General features: G+C 38.3%; 1 long non-coding RNA gene across 1 annotated transcript; it reads right to left on the bottom strand.

Annotated features, from left to right (window-relative positions):
• Positions 1 to 4,642: 4,642 nt before the first annotated feature.
• Positions 4,643 to 12,922, bottom strand: LOC102812063. Its single transcript, XR_438678.1, has 2 exons — positions 12,829 to 12,922; positions 4,643 to 4,841 (listed from the first exon to the last, which is right to left on the bottom strand). It is a non-coding gene; the product is annotated as an uncharacterized LOC102812063 (long non-coding RNA).
• Between the last annotated feature and the right edge of the window lie 3,919 nt (positions 12,923 to 16,841).

The following is a 16,841-nucleotide window of genomic DNA, read 5'->3' as shown; positions in this document are numbered from 1 at the left end:
ACCATGGCAATGAGATGATATACGATGGAATGAATGTAAAACTAAAGTTCTCCCATGTAAACTATCATATAATTCACAATAAAACATTAAAAAAATAGTAAGTGTGTGGTGAAGACAGAGTCCCCACTGAATAGTTTTCATCTTGTGTAGATGGGTCTGGTAAAAGGAGATGGAGCTGAGTCTTACAACAGCGAGCAATTTTTAACATAACTAGAGACAGTCTTAACTATAAAGGTTAACTAGCTCTGGTAGCGTAGCGGTTACGAATCGGGCTGTGAACCGCAAGGTCAGCAGTTCGAAACTACCAGCTGTTCCGCGGGAGAAAGACTTTCTCCCAGCCTCGGAAACATGAGTCGGAACCTACTCCACGGCACATAACAACTATAAAGGTAGACGTTTTGTAACAAAAAGGGTGTAGTAGTTAATCTTACAGTCCAGGAACAGAGGACCCTAGGACCATCAAGGGAGAAGAGCACGAGCAGGATGTGGAACCCCATCCAGAGAGGCAGCAACACCAGAGATGAGGACATGAAGACACAGAGCAGCTAAGGGCTCTAGATGCATGGAAAGAGAAAGACTGAGTGCTGGTGGCCAGGAGGCAGGCTTGGATAATGTGCCCTTTGGTTGTTTAAATTATTATTTATTCCTGAAGTGTTTTTGTGTACATTGCCCACACACACACACACACACACACACACACAAAAAAAAAAAACCAAAAACAGGGAACAGAAGCAAATTCTGTTGAATGATGATGTACGGAGATTGTAATCATTGCAATGACATAATGAGTGTAAAACCAGAGTTTTCCCATGTAAACTATCACTCAATTCATAATAAAAACTTAAAAAAAAAAAAAAAGCATTAGTCACTAACAGAAACATCTGTATCAGTGAAAAAACTTCTTCCAATTGCTAATATTGGAAACAAATCTGTAGTCAACTTAATTTCTCCATACATTCATTCAACTGAAATTTAAGAAATCACTTTATGTGGAAAAAAGACATCAAGTGCAATTGAAAGAGCAATTCAAGGTTGTATAGCATTGCTCCTGTCCTTGAGTTTATTACCACTTCCTGGCTGAGTGACCCTGGGCAAGCTTACTCTTCAGTTTTCTCATTTGTAAATGCAGATGACACTAGCTTCTCAGGGTTGTTGGGAACATTACATAGCTTACATCAATGGTAAGGTTCATAATGTCTTAGTTATCTAGTGTTGCTACAACAGAAATACCCCAAGTGGGTAGCTTTTACCAACAAATTTATTTTCTCCCTGTTTAGGAGACTAGATGTTCTAATCCAGGGTGCTGGCTCTCGCGGAAGGTTGGTTCTCAGTGCTGACTCCAGCAGGTCCTTGTCTTCCAATCATGTGTGGCATGGCTTCTATCTTCTCCCATCTCTGCTTGCTTAATCTGCTCTTTCATATCTCAAGAGATTGACTTACATTAAAACAATCTCAGTACCTAACAAATAAACCCATTCCCAAGTGGGATGATAGCCACAAATAGGGATTAGGATTTATCACATATTTTTTGCTGTTGCAGACTTGGCACAGGGTTTCCAATTCTATACATCTTTGTGGGAGCAGAAAGCCTCAGCTTTCTCCTCCAGAGTGACTGGTGGGCTCAAACTGCTAACTTGTGATTCACTGTAGAGTCTTCACTCTCCCAACATTTACTGTGGGGGGCATAATTTATCCCAGAACACATAGTATGTACCCTAACAGCACCAGTTCTTAAGGGGGGTTAGGAAAACTCCCATAAGCAGTAGCAGCATGACCTAGGACACGTAAGGACCATTGTTGATTGTGACTAACAGTAGGCACTCTTCTAGAAAATTCTTTTATATAAATTTATGTACAGCAGGTTTTCTCTCCATTTTATTGAACAGGAAACTATTGTCAAACTTTTCTGAAACCTGCCTAACGTAATATACACCTATTAAGTGGTCAACTCTGAATCAAACTTGGATGAGACCAAAATTCACGTACTTTCTAAAACATCATGCAAGTTTCCTAGCAATCAAAAACCCTTATTGTAGTTCTATGGGAGTCCTGGTGTGGCACTGTAGAATAAGCACTGGGCTGCTAATTACAAGGTCTGAGGTTCAAACCCACCAGCCTTCCCTTGGAAATGCTAACAGGCTGAGTCGGAACTGACTTGATGGCACTTAACAATAGTTGTATGCCTGCCAGGCCTTTTCACGTGCTGATTTTCTAAGACACATGGCTTTCAATCTGAAAAAATTGTTTACAATAGACAGGCTTGCTTCAGAGTGAAAGTGAAATCCTGTAAGATTTTCTTCAACTGCCTATTTTCAATTCCCACCTCTGATGGGTTTCATTATCCTAATGCTAGTGTAGCATGGTGGTTATGAATCAGGCTGTGAACCGCAAGGTCAGCAGTTCGAAACTACCAGTGGTTCCATGGGAGAAAGATGAGGCGTTCTGCTTCCTTAAAGATTTACAGCCTTGGAAACCCTGTGCAGGGTCGCTATGAGTTGGAACCGACTCCATGGCACTTAACAACAACAACGCTAGTGTAGCACTAGCACTGTAGGATAAGCACTGGACGCTAATCCCAAGGTCAGTGATTAAAACTCTGGTAGCGTAGTGGTTACGAATCGGGCTGCTAACCTCAGGGTCAGCAGTTCAAAACTACCAGCTGTTCCGCAGGAGAAAGATGAGGCTTTCTGCTCCCATAAAGATTTACAGCCTCGGAAACCCTGTACAGGGTCGCTGAGTCGTAACCGACTCCACGGCACATAACAACTGCTCCCTGGAAACCTTATGCAGGGTTGCTACAAATCATATTGACTTCACAGCATTAACAATTCCTAACTTCCTAGAGTTTGTTTGGTAGCAACCCACAAGGAAGACTGTTTCCTTCCAATAATGTGTCTCATGTGCACTGACAGCACAAAAAAGAAAAAAAAAATTAATAAGTCACATGAGGTGGATATCATACTGGGTACCAATCTGACATTGCCAAGGTGACCAATACTGGGGGGCTAGGAGGAATCTAATGGTAAGTCTGTAACCATTTACCAGAATATTGAAAAAACAGACAATATTTCCCAACAGGTGACATCAACATAGCTGCTGTGATTACAAAATTACAACAACCACACTTACACGAAATGGGGCTTTGACATTTTTCAAAGTTCTTTTGCATTTCTCAAAAGGTTGATGCCTGTCTTCCTGTTGTTAAGTGCCATCAAGTCTACCCCACTCATAGAGACCCTATATAGGGTTTCTGAGGAGCAGCCTGTGGGTTTGATTGCCAACCTTGAGGTTAGCAGTCCAGTGCTTATTCTATAGTGCCATGTTTGTTTTAGGTGGAGGAAACATATTTGTGCTCAAATCATTTGGAGGTATGATTAAGATTTCAGTTCTTCAACTTCTATTTTGGTGTCTATACTATACATAGGGTTGCTATGAGTCGGAACAGAACCAACAGCACTTAATAACAACTCTATAAATTTTACATGTTTAAACTGCTCATCTGTACCAATGATTCTGTTTAATGAGTAGTGTTCAAGCTTGAAAATTATTTATTCTATCAGCTTCCTTCGCTTACCAGAAAGAACCCTTTGTAAGCCAAATGAAATCTCCCACTTACAAAAATAAATTTGGCAACACTAATCATTTGCAAAACTTAATTGTATTAAATAAATCTGCTTTGTAGTACGGTATCTTGAGCCAACTGAAAATATGCACTGTATCTTGAGCCTACTTCCCCAATTTTAACAAAGGACATAGCTCTTAGAACTATGATGAAACTACTCTGAATATTAAGCATTTGTTACTAGGTGCCGAGGGTTTGCAACATTATTGGAGTCCTAGTGTCTGGTAGCGTAGTGGTTACGAGTCGGGCTGCTAACCACAAGGTTAGCAGTTCAAAACTACCAGTTGTTCCAGAAGAGAAAGATGATGTTTTCTGCTCCAGTAAAGATTTACAGCCTCGGAAACCCTATGTAGGGTCACTATGAGTTGGAACCTACTCCATGGCACACCACCACCAGCATAGGAGAGGAATCTTGGTATGGTGCTGTAGGATAAAGCATGGGACTACCAGTTTGGTTTGAACCACAGGGTCGGATTCAGGGTGTGGCATGACAGATTAGAACTGGACTGCGGTCCATAAATTCAGTGGTTCAAACCACTAAGCTGCTCCTTGGAAACCCTGTACAGGTCATTATGAGTCAAAATTGACTTTGATGACACTTAACAATGACATGTAATAATTGTTGTTAAGTGCCGTAGAGTAAATTCTGACCCATAACAACCCTGTGTAGGGTTTTTGAGGCTGTAAATCTTTGCAGGACCACAAAGCTTCATCTTTCTCTAGCAGAGCAGTTGGTAGTTTTGAATAGCCAACCATGTGGTTTGCAGTTCATTGCTCACCCTACAGAAATTCCACACTCCCCTATAAAATAATGTTGTTACTGTTAAGTGCCGTCAAGGCAGTTCCGACTCACAGCAATCCTGTATGTGGATTTCCGTGGAGCTGTTAACAGGTTTGAACTACTGATCTCATGGTTCACAGTTGATCTTACAGGGCAGGGCCACACCAGGATTAGATAAGTAGTGTAAGAAAATTAATGATTACAAACAACAGATCATGATTTTTATACCAAAGCAATAGATCAAAACATTTATGTTTTTATTATAATAACAAAAATAAATCCAAGCAAAAAATGAAATAAACATTTTTTTTTTAATAGTGTCCCCATCCTGGATTCCCGGTCTTAGAATTTATAAACAGTTCAAGTTTAGGTTGCTTCAGCACTTCTCTTGGATGCTATGAGGTCTCCATCTTATAACCATGCTTCTCTAATTCAGCTCTATAATAAAGCACATACAAAAGAAAACATCACTAGGCATCCTTCATAAGTTACAAAAACACTTTTAAAGAAGTAACACAATAAATTAGGTCAATAAATTGGGATATCAATTTTAAACACATAGTTTTAGGTTAGTCCCTAAAATGAAACCCATGTAAGAAAATAGCTGGATGTAAATCAATACAATGCTATTAAATATAACCTTTCCCAATATTACACATATCTCTTTATTTCCCTTAATTTAGCTATAAAAGAACTGTGAGGGACTTAGAAATATCTTGCATATGCAATACAAATGTTTTGTTCATAATAAGTATTTAAAAATAAAACTTCAGAATCATTAGCTTTCTGGTTAAGAACACAAGACAAATCTTTTTAAAGCAAAACCCCATTGTTGCCTAGTTGATTCCACCTCATATTAGCCCTATGGTGTTCTCTAGGTTGAATTTCTATAGGAGCAGGTCCACAGGTCTTTCTACCAGCTGTTGGGATTCTCACCACAGAGCTCCTATGTCACCAGGGCTCCTTTTCAAACCTTAGGTATTTTACAATCATTAACAGGTAGACCCTAGACAGAAAACAGCTCAACAAACTGCTTTTCATACTGACATATATATACTACTCAAACTAAAAAACTATTTAAAACCTTGAAAGATCCATGACAATTATTCTGTATTAACTATATGTAGGCAAAATAAATTGTTGTTAAGTGCTGCTGAGTTGGTTCCGAGCATATAGCAACCGGGTATTGGGTTTCTGAGGACTGGTTTGCTAATCACAAGGTTGGCATTTCAAACCCACCAGATGCTCCTTGAAAACCCTATACAGGGTTGGAACCAACTTGACAGCACTTAACAACAAATAAAAAGCTATATGCTAGAATTTAAGTAATATAAGAAACCAAAAGAAAAATAAATTAAGGTCACTAATTACAAAACAAACATCATGAGGCTGGTTAACGGAGAAAAAAATCAGCAAGGACAGGACAGAAGGAAGAATCACAGCACAAACGGAGTATCACAGATATACGACAAATATAGTAAATATAGACTCTTTAAAGCAAAAGCAGCAGCATTCCTTCTGTAACAAAAAACTGAAAAAGACTCATAGTCACTTGTAGGTTTGAGGCCTCTTCTTAACTACCTAAGAAAGTATTCTTCTTTTTTATGGTGGTAGTTAATTAGGAATTACACTGGATTCCAGGGAGTTGTTATGTAAGACGCTATGCTATGCAGGGTTTGGGAAATCTCATATTGCTACCTATTTCTACGGCTACATAGAAAATCAAAAGATAATCAGCAACAGTGAAGAAGAATTTCCAGTAACTAAGTGATACAGATGGTCTTCTTTTTATATTTAATTATTAAAGGAAAGTGGAGTCCTGGCATGGTACTGAGGGTTAATGCACTGGACTGCAAAGTTGGTTTGAACTGTAAGGTCAGTGGTTCTAGCTTACCAGCTGCTCCTCAGAAACCCGATGCAGGATAACTATGGGCCAGACCAGACTCAGTGGCACTTAACATTAAAGGAAAAAAACATAGAAAGTAGCCAGCCTGCCACATGGAAGATTTTAATTTATTTAGGATACTATATATGAAGGTAGGAGCTCTGGTAGCGTAGTGGTTACGAATCGGGCTGCGAACCTTAAGGTCAGCGGTTCGAAACTACCAGCCGCTCCGCGGGAGAAAGATGAGGCTTTCTACTCCCGTAAGGATTTACACCCTCGGAAACCCTGTACAGGGTCGCTATGGGTCGGAACCGACTCGACGGCACTTAACAACAACAACAACATATATGAAGGTAAGTCAAAAAGTATTGTTACCAGGGTTCCAGTTCATGCATGCACAGGTTGATTCCAAACAAAAAAGATTTAAACAGTCTCTGCAATCAGTGGATGATTGCATACAAGTTCTCTCAGTGATATACCACCTGTCTTGGTCTCCTTAGGGTGCCAACAAATAAAAGGTTATTTAAAAAATGTGTTGATCAAAAATAAGCTAGCTTGAAGAACAGATATTCTCATCAGTATTTTAACTGACGCTAATGAAGATGATTTTTTGGAATGAATCATAACTGGGATGAGTCTTGGATTTACCAATACGATATAGACAGCAAAGTGTAATCAAACAGTGGCTTCCAAAGGGATCTACTTGTCTAGTTAAATAATAGGCAAAGAGGTCATCTCAGAAAGTTATGGTAAATGTTTTTTTTGGGACTACAAAGGGGTAATCTTGATAGATTCTCTTGAAGGATATAAGACGATCATGCTGGCCTACCAGGAAGAAGTTTTAAGAAACTGAAACTGCAATGGTGAAAGACAGGTCAGGAAAGTTGCACCCCATTTTTTTTTTCCCCTACCACGACAATGCCCCTGTGCTTTCTTCAAGGGTAGTAAGATTTGTCCCATGAGAATCTTGTTGGGAACCCTTACCCCATCTACCCTACACCCACACCCCCGATCTTGGTGCTTCAGACTTCTTTTTGTTTCCCAAACTCAAAGAACATTTAGAAGAAATAGGGTGAGTCTCAAGATGCCACATTTGACATCCTAACATGCAAACTAAGAGCACAGAATTCTTTGGGGGAAAGGTTAGAGAAATGGAAACATGACTTTCAGAAGCGTACAGACCTAGATGCAGTATCTCAAGAAACAGACGCTTCACAATTTGATAATGTTGTTTAATAAAGGTCTCTATGATTTTGTAGCAATCATAGCAAACTTTGATTTACTGGCATCATACAGCATTTACCATTGAATCCTCACAGCAAGCCTATGAGTAATGTACTAATTACCATCTGAATTTTATAGATGAAAAAATGAGTAACAGGGAAGCTCTGTGACTTGTCTGAGATTCACACAGCTAAATTAAATACAAAGCTCAGGTTTGGACCAGGCAGTCTGCCTCTAAGTGTCTGCAAAGTTAGAGCACTCATGTCAGAAACCAGCACAACATGTTCTTACCATGGCCTATGAGGCCACAGTAAGGACTTCAAAGAATTTTACAGAGATGAGGAAGAACTATTAATCAAGAACATTTCTGACAGTAAAGATTTATTGTCTGATGCTGTGCTGTCTAATATAGTTGTCATATGTGGTTTAAAGAAATTACATTAAATTAAAAATTCCATTCCTCAGTTGCACTTTGTTGTTGTTGTTAGGTGCCATCTAGTCGGTACCGAGTCATAGCGACCTTATGCACAACAGAATGAAACACTGACAGGTCCTAATGCTCAACAACCATGTGTGGCTAGTACATGTTACAGAATATTCCATCACCACCAGAATTTCTATTTGACAGTACTGGTGGGGTATCAACAAGCTTAGTGGAAAAGAACTAATGACACAAGTCAGGAAATAAAAAGAAAAATTTTATTCATTAGTAAAGGCATCAAGATTACATCCCTACAGAAACCCACAAGTCTAAAGGCAAAAGCATGGTAGAGAACAGAGGATCATTGTGGAGATGTGCTACAGGAATATATAAATAATGTTCAATTTGCAAACCAGTGAAATAGTGAGATGTAGTTGTTGTTGTTAGGTGCCGTCGAGTCAATTCTGACCCATAGCGACCCTGTATAGGGTTTTCTAGGAGCAGCTGATGACCTTGAACCACCAATCTTGCAGTTCAAATGACTTTGCAGTCTGATGCATTAGCCCACAGCACCACACCAGGACTCCAATGACAAGGAATCCAGCTACTGGTACATTTCTAAAAATCTCTTGATAATTTCATAGTATTTGAGAAAGTCTTGAAAACATTTAAGACAAGTACCATTTTCTGACTAATGAAAGAGATAAAAGAAACAAAACGTTGGAGAAATCTGACTCTTTATAATGACAAAGGAAGAAAGCTCATTTGGTCTTAACTTAAAAACATCTTTCTCCCATGGAATAGCTGGCAGTTTCAAACTGCTGACCTTTAGGTTAGCAGCCCGACTCGTAACCACTAAGAACAGCAGAGTTGGAATGTCTGAAAATAAAACTATAAATCTTTCAATAACGTAGTATGGTTCCATCCTAGGGATGTGTGTGTGTGTATATATATATGTGTGTGTGTGTGTGTGTGTGTGTGTGTGTGTGTGTGTGTGTGTGTGTGTGTAAAAGGACATCAGTGTGTTTTCTGATGCATCTAATGATAAATGAATAGAAAACAGTGGCATAAACTTGTAAACATAGCATTACTTAAATCGCAGAATGAACTGAGAAAAAGAACAAAAAGGGCTTTGAGAGCCATATATGGATGAATAATGAGTATGATTAAGTTCAATGCTTGGGATTGATGATGTAACATTAATAGATTTTAAAAGGAAAAGCTCAACAGATACTGCTCTTATCTTGTCCATAAAACTACAAAATGAAAAACATCATCATTAAGGTGAAACTGAAAACCAAGACCGATGAGATAACTCCAAATGGCATTCAAGTAGTTTAAAGTCTCAAGACTGAATAATTACAACTGGAAGTAGTGAAAGAACAGATACAGCAAAAACTGAGCCAGTAATCTTTGAGAAACCATAAAGAACTGTAAAAGGACCAGACTGACACTGAAAGGCAAAAATGTAAATTGAACTATTTCCAAAGATGGAAGGAAGTTCGTGAAACTGCCTAAAAGTATCTAAAATGTCTTTAGCCTCTTCTGAGGCTCCTACCCCCTCAAATTAGTGTTACTGGGAACAACTATTCTATCTTTATTAAGAATGAAACAAACTAAAAATCATTATAAATGATCTCACTTCTTTTTGAACAAGGGTACTAGTAAATTAGAAAACTGCAACAGTTGCTCTGTATCTTGATTTCAGCAGTGTATATGACAGTCTATTTAGAAATCCCTGAGAAAACAGATCAACATGGGTTGAATCAAAATAAAATTAGGGAGGAAGGAACAACCAGAATGGAAACAATGAGAATGTTCATGCATTGTGAAGAATATAATCAATGTCACTGAACAATTTGTGCACGGATTTTAGAATGGGAACCTAAACAACTATGTAAACCTCCATGGAAAACAAAATAAAAAGAGAAAAGCACAACTAAATCAGTGGGGAAACAAATGGTTTTCAAAATGGTGCTGAGTCAATCAGATAGCCCCATGTCGAAGAATGAAGTGAGACTCCTATCTCACACACCATATACAAAAATTAACTCCAAGTGGGTAGACCAATTGCAAGAGCTAGAATTAAAAAACCCTCCGAGGAAACACAGAATAAATCTTGGTGACCTTGAATTTGGCAATAAATTTTTAAATATGACAGTGAAAGAAACAAAAAATACATAAATTTAATTTTATCAATATTAAAAACTTTTATGCAAATGATACCATCAAGAAAATGAAAAAAATAACCTAAAGAGCAAGAGAAAATATTTGCAAATCATGTATCTAATAAGGGCATAGTGTCCAGAATATGTAAGTAATTCTTATAATGCAACTAAAAAATAAGCAAAGGTTTTGAACATTTTTCCAAAGGAAATATACAAATGGCCAAAAAGCACATAAAAAGATGCTGAACACATCATTAACTATTAAGGAACCACAAATCAAAACCACAAGGAGATACCACTTCACATTCATTAGAACGGTTATATCTAAAACACTGAAAAATAACCAAGGCCAGCACAGATGAGAAGTAGTAGGAACCCCTGTACATTGCTGATGGGAATGTAAAATGGTACAGTTGGTGTGGGAAATAGTTAGGTGGTTCCACAAGAAGTTAAACACAGAACTATCATGAGTCAGCAATTCCACTCTTGGGTCAATACTCGAAAACAAACAAAACCCCTAAAAACAGGTATTCAAACAAAAACCTGTATATGAATATTCATAGCAGCACTATTCACTATAGTCACTAATAACACTGGAATGTCATTCAGCCAAGTAAAAAAATAAAATACTAACATATACAATAACATAGATGAACCTTAAAAACCCTATACTAAATTAAAGAAGTCAGACTACACAAGTACTTTCCATTTACATGAACTATGCAGAATAAGTAAATCCACAGAGACAGAAAACAAGTTAGTGAGTGCCAGGGGCTCGGTCTGTTGTTTTTAAATGCCATGAGTTGATTCTGACTCATAGTGACCCTGTATATGGTTTCTGAGGAACGACTGGTGAGCTTGAACCACCATCTTGAAGTTCAAATCAACTTTGCAGTCTAGTGCATTAACCCACAGCACTACACGAGGACTCCAGGGACAGGAAGTAAGGCTTAAAAGGTCTAGCGTTGCCTTTTGGGGCACAGGAAAGTTTTATGACTACAGGTAATGACTGTAAAAATTATTAATATATGAAAGGTCACTGAACTATATACTCTTAAAGACTTAATTTTATGTTATATGACTTTTACATTAACAAAAAATTAAAATTAGATGGATATGTAAATGAATATGAACAAATAAACTTTTACTACCTGTGTCAACTTGCCTGGGCCAGGATTCTCAGGGTTTGGCAGTTAAATTGTAGTAATCCCTCAAGATGAGATCTACTGTGAGCAGCCAACCAATTGAAAGCAAGCTTCTGTTGAGGTGTGGCCTGCTCCCAATACACTGAACACTCAGGCAAAGTTTGCTTGCTTTCTACTAGGTCTGGATCCTGCATCTGGCTTATCATCCAAATTTCAAGTTCTTTGGACTTGAACCAGAGACCTGATCTAATGCTTGCCAATCCTGGGAGTTGTCAGCAAACTGCCATCCTACCTGTCTGACCTGCCTGCTTGCCAACTGAAGTGCTGATCTTGGTTCATGTGGAACCTTGAATTTACTTGATATGGCTTTTCTATCCAAAGTCTTCTTAGTTTCCACCAAGTGGTTGGGTTGGACCATGCAAATAAAGTGGACTCTACAGGGCTGTAAAGTTGGGATTGGTTAATTTTGCCACCCAGCTAGGTTTAAGAAGAGCCATCTAGAAGCAGGAACAGATGATCCCAGGACCATCAAGAAAGAAGAGCATGAGTGGAGTGTGAGATCCCTATCTAGAAGAGCAGCGGTGACAAAGGCGGTAACATGAAGCAGCAGCTGCACGCATTTAGGCCCATGGACTGAGTAAAGCTGTGTGTCTATGAGTAAGAGGCTAGCTTGCAGAATGTGCTCTTTGGACACTTAAAGGAGTTTGGTAACACTTGCCCAAGCAGGGCAGAGGCTGAGGGGCCACATGTCTGAGAGGCTAAAGACAAGACTGAGCTGAGCCTGCATTATGTAGACAAGAGGCATTCCTGACTGCAGAACTGCTGTCCTTTCTGACCCTGACTTGTAACCTGGTCACTTTCCAAATAAAACCCTAATCATGAGTTCTGTGTGGCCACTGCAATGAACGTCGAACCCAGATGTGAAGTAGAGAATGCTATGAGAGGGATGGCTGGTATCAATGGAGGTTTATATGGTGGAGAGATGTCTGTCTGATCTCCTCATCATAGGAAGCAGCCTTGGGCTGATATTGCATTTAATTCTCCTTCCCCTTGTGAAGCCAGAGGAATTCAGCCATGGCCTTGGCCCCCACACTGTTTTTACAGTTCATCATCCCTGAAGCTATGTAAGTCAGAAAACTTCATCTGACCAGTGAACTTGAGATTTGCCCATCTCTAACTGTAAGTTTTACTGGCTTTGCATCTCTAAAGAACCCAACCTAAGACACCACTCCCATCTCCATTCAGTATGAAAATCAGCTACTTATAAGATCCCAATAGTTAATTATTCTAATTTCTGCTGAGTTATTCAATTTTAGTAGAGAACTGGTGTTGACAGAATTAAACCCACAAGGATAAAAAATAGCAAGTGTGGCTCTATTTAACTATCTTTGTAAAGAAACCAAACAGAACAAAAATTATATGCAATTACACAAAGTATTTATGCTTAGAAATACAGCTGAAGGTAATATGTCTTATTTTTTTAACTCAAAATTGTATTTCAAAAATTATCATTTAAAAGGTCAATTATAATACGTAAGATGCATATTACATGCTTACCATGAATACAATATATAAATCTCACCGTAACTGATTGGAGAAGTCATCCTCTACATTGTCATCATCCCAATTATCCTCCCAGACATGTGCATCTTCATCTTCATCTAAACCAGCCCAATCTAAAAACAAAAAAAGATGCAGTCTAAACATTTCTCATATATTATTCCCATAAGTACAAAAACTTCAGAAAGTCTGTCACTGAATCATCCTCACAATTCAAAAATACAAAATTAATACAAAATTATCTATGAGAAATGGTATATTCTTCTTTAAATCTCTAACCTTACATAAAGTTCATGCTGTTTTGTTTTATCAATTCTTAAATTTGCATATAATCTAAAACAGAAGTTAATACAAAAGACTTCTATTTGCCATGAAGAGTTATACTTTTAGGGAGGATATTTCCTTTTCTGACTGTTTTCCTGGGACAATTTTATAAAATCTATTTCATAATCTTTAAAAACACAGCACCAGCAGCCCTAAAGAAGATGAGCAGCAGGAGGATCAAACTCAGAATTGAAAACGGCTAAATAATATACAAAAAGATAACTCATTAAAAAAAAAAAAAAAAAAAGGAAACTAAATTGTATGGCGTCACTAACATTTGACTAATATAAAAAACTTAGATTTCTAAAGAGTAAACATTAAATATGAATAAGGAATGGTATAGTTTCTAGTTTATAAAAAGGAATAATTTTCTTCCTTTCCTTTTGGTGTTGGTAGTGAGAGCTTAGCCTAAGTTTTCATATTTTATCATAGTCAGAAAACACACATATACGTGAACATCTTCAGGTAGTCCAGTATCAGAATATCTACTGAGAGAGCACAAGAAATTATATGCAACCATATACACTGATAGGAAGAAGTTATCGATAAAGTGGTTTTCTTACACCAAAACCTTTAGTTACTATTTTTTATTACAGAAACCAAGGGGCATATAGTGTAATACAGGCTGCCTAATACTACATCCCTTCCCATACTCTACTGAATAGTATTCTATGTAGAAGAAAGCCTGAATCAGGAATCCTTCCCAGGTGTATACATTCTTTTATGGTCTCCCTAAGTAATAAATTTCTGAAATGTTACTGATTTCTAAATTTGTCTCCACTGCAGAACGCCCCCATGAGATTTCGAATTCTACATGAAATGCTGCTGAACACAAACTCAATAAGATCAAAATTTAACTCTGTATCGTCACCCCTACCCCACCTACAGTCAACACACTTTGCTAAAGCTAAGAAGAAATATAAATACATCCAGTTATACCAGGTGCTAGGGAAATAACCTTAAATTTCCTCCTTTATCCATGATTGGAGTTCTGGTGTGGTGCTGTAGGGTAAACACTGGACCACAAAGTTGGCTTGAACGGCAAGGTTGGCTCAAACTACTCAGCTGCTCCTCGCAAACACTGTACAACAGGTTACTATGCGTCAGAAATAACTCAAATGCACTTAACAATCCATGACTAAGTCCTGCCCATTTTATCTTTGAAATCATTCTTAAATCTAGCCTTGTTTTTCCATTCCTATGACCACTGCTCTAAGAGCAGATATTCACATTGTCCTTTCTTACCTATATGTTGCTGTTGTTATGTGGTGTGGAGTCGATTCTGACTCACAGCGATCCTGTACAGGGTTTCTGAGGCTGTAAATCTTTATGGGAGCAGAAAGCCTGTTCTTTCTTCCGCAGAACAGCTGGTAGTTTCGAACTGCTGACCTTGCGATTCACAGCCTGATTCATAACCACTACGCCACGAGAGCTCCTTCTTACCTATATACAAGGTCAATATTCTTCTAACTTCTTGCTTCTGTTCTCTTTGATCTTGATAAAAATTTAGCCTCCAGACTGTCATCATGATTATGTACTTTAAGAAAATGTATTGTGAGAAATATAAGGAGCTCTGGTAGCATAGTAGTTATGAAATCGGGCTGCTAACCTCAATGTCAGCAGTTTGAAACTACTAGTAGTTCCACAGGAGTAAGATGAGGCTTTCTGCTCCCATAAATATTTACAGCCTCAGAAACCCTATGCAGAATCACTAAGTCAGGACCAACTCCACATAACCAGACCACCACTACCACAATTGTGAGAAATATATGTATGTATGTATAACAACAACATTATATATATATATATATATACACATACTTTCTCTATACAGATGTGTAACAGTCCACATTTTGTTTATCCATTCATCTGTTAATGGACATTTTGGTTGTTTTCACATTTTGGCTATTGTGAAAAGTGCTGCAATAAACACTGGTGTACAGGTTTTTGTTTTCCTAACTTCACTTCTGGGTATATGCCCAGGGAAAGGATTGTTGGGTCATATGATATGTCTGTTTGAGGAAACGCCAAACTCTTTTCCACAGTGGCTGCACCAGTTTACATTTCCACTATCAATGAATGAAGGTTCCAGTTGCTCCATAACCTCACCAATACTTGTTATTTTCCAATTTTGGTCATTGTCATTCTAAGGAAGTGACATAATATACCTCACTGTAGCTTTGATTTGCATCTCCCTAAGTCTTGGTGTTATGCTGTGGGATAATGCACGGGATCGCAAAGTTGGTTTGAGCTGCAAAGTCAGTGGTTCAAATTTACCAGTAACTCCTTGGAAACCCTATACAGGGTCGCTATGAGTCAGAACCAACTCAAAGACACATAACAACAATGACTAATGAGGAGTCCTGGTGTAGCATTAAAGGATAAGCACTGAACTTGCAAACCACAAAGTCACCAGTTCAAAGTCACTAACCACTCTTCAGGAAACCCTACACAGGGTCGCTATAAGTCACAACCAACTCACTGGCTCTCAACAACGATGACTAATGATGTTGAATATGTTTTCATGTGCTTGTTGGCCATCTGAAAATCCTCTTTTGTCTGAAGACCTTTGCCCATTTTTTGATTGGGCTGTCTTTTTGTTGTTAAATTAAAGAAGTGTAGTGATGTGGCTAATGCACTGAACTGCAAGGTCAGTTTGAACCGAAAGGTCTGTGGTTCAAGCTTACTGGTTGTGCCTTGGAAACCCTATGGAGGTTCTCAATGAGTCAGAATCGACTCGATGGCACCCAACAACATATATATTTTAAATATATGTTGGCCATCCATATTCATGAATTCTGCATCCAGGGTTTTAACCAACCACAGATTAAAAAAAAAAATTCATGAAAAACAAAATTCATGAAAATAAAACTGATTTACTGTACACGAAGGCATACTATTAAGAGATGTGTAGGGATACCATAACATAACAAATGGACACTATACAATGGCCTTCTGCCACCTCACAGATCCTCAGTTTCTCCCCAACACTGGATGCTTTGAGCACTGCCTTTCTTCATTATTTGTGGTATAATAACATGCACCCTTTGTTTCTGTGTATAATTTAAAAGCTCCTAAAAAAAAAACACAATTAAGTGGTCAAAACAATCCTTTAAAGGCTGAGAGGGAGAATGGAAAAATGGAATTAAAAGGTAATGGAATTTTCCCACAAACTTTTTGAAGCTCCTTTGTACAAAGGACTTATACACATCCATGGATTCTGCAAGAGGGCCTAGAACCAATCCCCTTTGGAGACCAAGGGACAGCTATACTATATTCCTTACATTATGTCAAACCATTTCAGATACAACCACCTCTGTCAGTTTGTCAGGGTGTGGTGGTTTGTGCATTGTTGCAATCTTGGAAGCTATACCCATAAACATTTAAAATACTAGCAAGCCCATCCATGGTGAGAGGTTTCAGCAGTTTCTAAACTAAGGCAGACTAGGAAGAAATGCCTGGTGATCTACTTCTGAAACATTAATGGAACGCCATATGTCACAGAATATTGTCTGAGACATCTACTTCCTTACTGGTGTGGCGCTGTCGGTTAAGAACTGGACTGCAAGGCAGGTTTGAATCACAAGGTTGGCGGTTCAAACTCACCAACTGCTCTGTGGAAACCCTATACAGAACCAACTCTACGGCACTTGACAACAAAAACAATCAATCAGTCACTAGAGAAGGACACCATGTTTCGCAAAGTGGGGG

Source organism: Chrysochloris asiatica, unplaced genomic scaffold (assembly GCF_000296735.1).
Source record: "Chrysochloris asiatica unplaced genomic scaffold, ChrAsi1.0 scaffold00010, whole genome shotgun sequence".
Lineage (NCBI taxonomy): Eukaryota > Metazoa > Chordata > Mammalia > Afrosoricida > Chrysochloridae > Chrysochloris > Chrysochloris asiatica.
This window is presented reverse-complemented; position numbering and strand designations above follow the sequence as displayed.